The sequence below is a fragment of the Penaeus monodon genome, chromosome 23 (assembly GCF_015228065.2).
Source record: "Penaeus monodon isolate SGIC_2016 chromosome 23, NSTDA_Pmon_1, whole genome shotgun sequence".
NCBI lineage: Eukaryota > Metazoa > Arthropoda > Malacostraca > Decapoda > Penaeidae > Penaeus > Penaeus monodon.
In genome coordinates, this window is record NC_051408.1 from 8,856,966 (window position 1) to 8,859,542 (window position 2,577).

A 2,577-nucleotide genomic window follows, 5' to 3' on the forward strand; every position below is an offset into this window, starting at 1 on the left:
CGTGATAGAGTCTGAGAGACAAAAATATGAATACTGCTAAATAGATAATAAATATGCAGGTCTTTATCGACATTTAATCGATATTAACTGTTGTAATCTATGTCAAAATCCAATTGTTAACTTTGTGTTTTGTTTTCTGTTAAATTACAGCATTTATTATAAACCGCATGATAAATTCCCTACCTCTTATGAATTTGAAAAAAAATCAAATTACCATGTTTGATTTCAGTAACAACTTCAGCCTTTGATAAGCAACGCTATAAAAAATTTAAATTAAATGATGTATTGTTCATCAGTCTTAACCTTCAATCAGTTCGAAAACTTAATTGCCATTAAACTGTTTTAATGGAATAAACAAGATAATTACGATCAGTGAATAATTTTTATAAACGTATACACTCTTCTCGCGATTAAAAATGCCATTGCAATAAATAATCAGTCAATTAACGACAACCAATATTATATTCCCAGTGCCTTTACCAGGTTCCCCAATTTCTTCGATCACGTCTCGACTTTAAAAACACTGCTCAAGATTGCTTCATCACTCATTCTCTTTCCGGTCAAAGGAACACCATGAAGTTTGCTGCAGTTTTCCTCCTGATGGCCTTCTTCGTGTCTGGAACTTTGGGCTTCGTTCTGCCGATCCCGCTTCCTGTGCCTTTGCTCAAGGGATTGGACGTGAGCCTCGCGCTGGGAGATCGGCCAGTATTTGTCCCTGTTAATCATGGTCGCACACAGACATCATCACATCAGTTCAAACACCAATAGTAAATGGAAAAATAAAATTTGTGGGTGTATATACTTTGTTTACTTTTTACCAGTGATAATACATTTACTGGCAATAATATACACGTTGTATTTAATTTTATACAAAAGCATGAGATGCATTTCCACCTAAAAATGCATTCCGTGGTATATTTCCATTTCTTCAGCTTAGTTTTTCACAATATCTACGGGACAAATCCACGTTCAAATATGAATATTTTGGTATAGTTTCAAAACCAGTGAGAAATGTATATGCTACTCCAGACTGCATTACATCAGTTCACTATTGTAGAAATCTAATATAGCAGCCATGTATATGATAAAAATGAAAAGCAGATACTTCACTAACCACGTTATCAATATGCGGTTTCTGGGTAAATAAGATTCGATCATTTTTTTTTACTCACCTAGCACTAAATACTTTCATAGGTTTAGATTTTCAATACTTTCATACAATATTTTTAATGATTTTAATTAAAGTTTTCAGCCTCCAACATCATTTCCGAATTTGAGTATTCCATAATGTAACAGCTAGTATGTTTTTTCCCAGTTAAATGAGAAAGAGTTAATCTAACGTAGTGGAGTAGCAGGTAAATGAGTAAATGCAAGTAATAATTTTTACACTGGATCCACTTTAGAAATGATATGCCAAACTGGCTATAAGTCTTAGGTTTTATAAAAAGAACATAAAATGAACTGCATTATTTTCTTTTTTAATGGCCTACTGGACATCGAGATCACGCGTACCATCGTATATATTCATACAACATGCAAATTGAAATACAGAGTTTTGTCCGAAAATTAATAAAGAAAAGTCTGATGTGGAAAGCTGTTTTCTGCCAAATTTCCGCTTCTCTTATAATGTATTCGGACACCCAGTATTACCTTCTTGGAACCCATGAGTCTAGACTGGCGGTACTGAATATGCGTATATACATATGTGGAAGTTTATACAGGGTGAGAGAGTGACAGTGAGAGAGACGAAAATATGAATACTACTAAACAAGGTTATCCAGGTTTTTATCGACATTTAATAGGTATTAAATGTGTTATGATTAATATCAAAATCCAATTGTTACATATGGTTTGTTTTCTGTTAAATATCATCATTTATCATAAACCGCATGATAATTTGCCGTCCTTTTATTAATCTAAAAAACAAATTATCATGTTCGATTTCACCAATAAATTCAGCCTTTGACAAGCAATGTTATTAAAGATTTAAATGAAATCGTATATCGTTCATCATTCTTCGCCTTCAATCGCGTTCGAAAACTTAATTACCATTAAAGTGCTTTAATGGGATAAATAAAATAATTACGATCAGTGATATAATTCTTTTTAAACGTGCGATAAATAATCAATCCGTTAATGACAACAATCACATTATGTTCCTAGTGCCTTTACTAGGTTCCCCAATTTCTTCGATCACGTCTCGACTCTAAAAACACTGCTTAAGGTTGCTTCATCACTCATTCTCGTTGCGGTCAAAGGAACACCATGAAGTTTACTGCAGTTTTCCTCCTGATGGCCTTTTTCGTGTCTGGAACTTTGGGCTTCGTTCTGCCGATCCCGCTGCCTGTGCCTTTGCTCAAGGGATTGGACGTGAGCCTCGCGCTGGGAGATCGGCCAATCCTTATTCCTGCGAACCATGATCGCACACAGACATCATCACACCAGTTCAAATACCAATATCAATTGAAAAAATAAAGTTTATGATGGTATAATTTGTTTACGTTTTACTTATGATAATGCACTTTTTTTTATACGCGTTATCTTATTTTTTTTTACAAAACCAGAGAAAATGCTGCA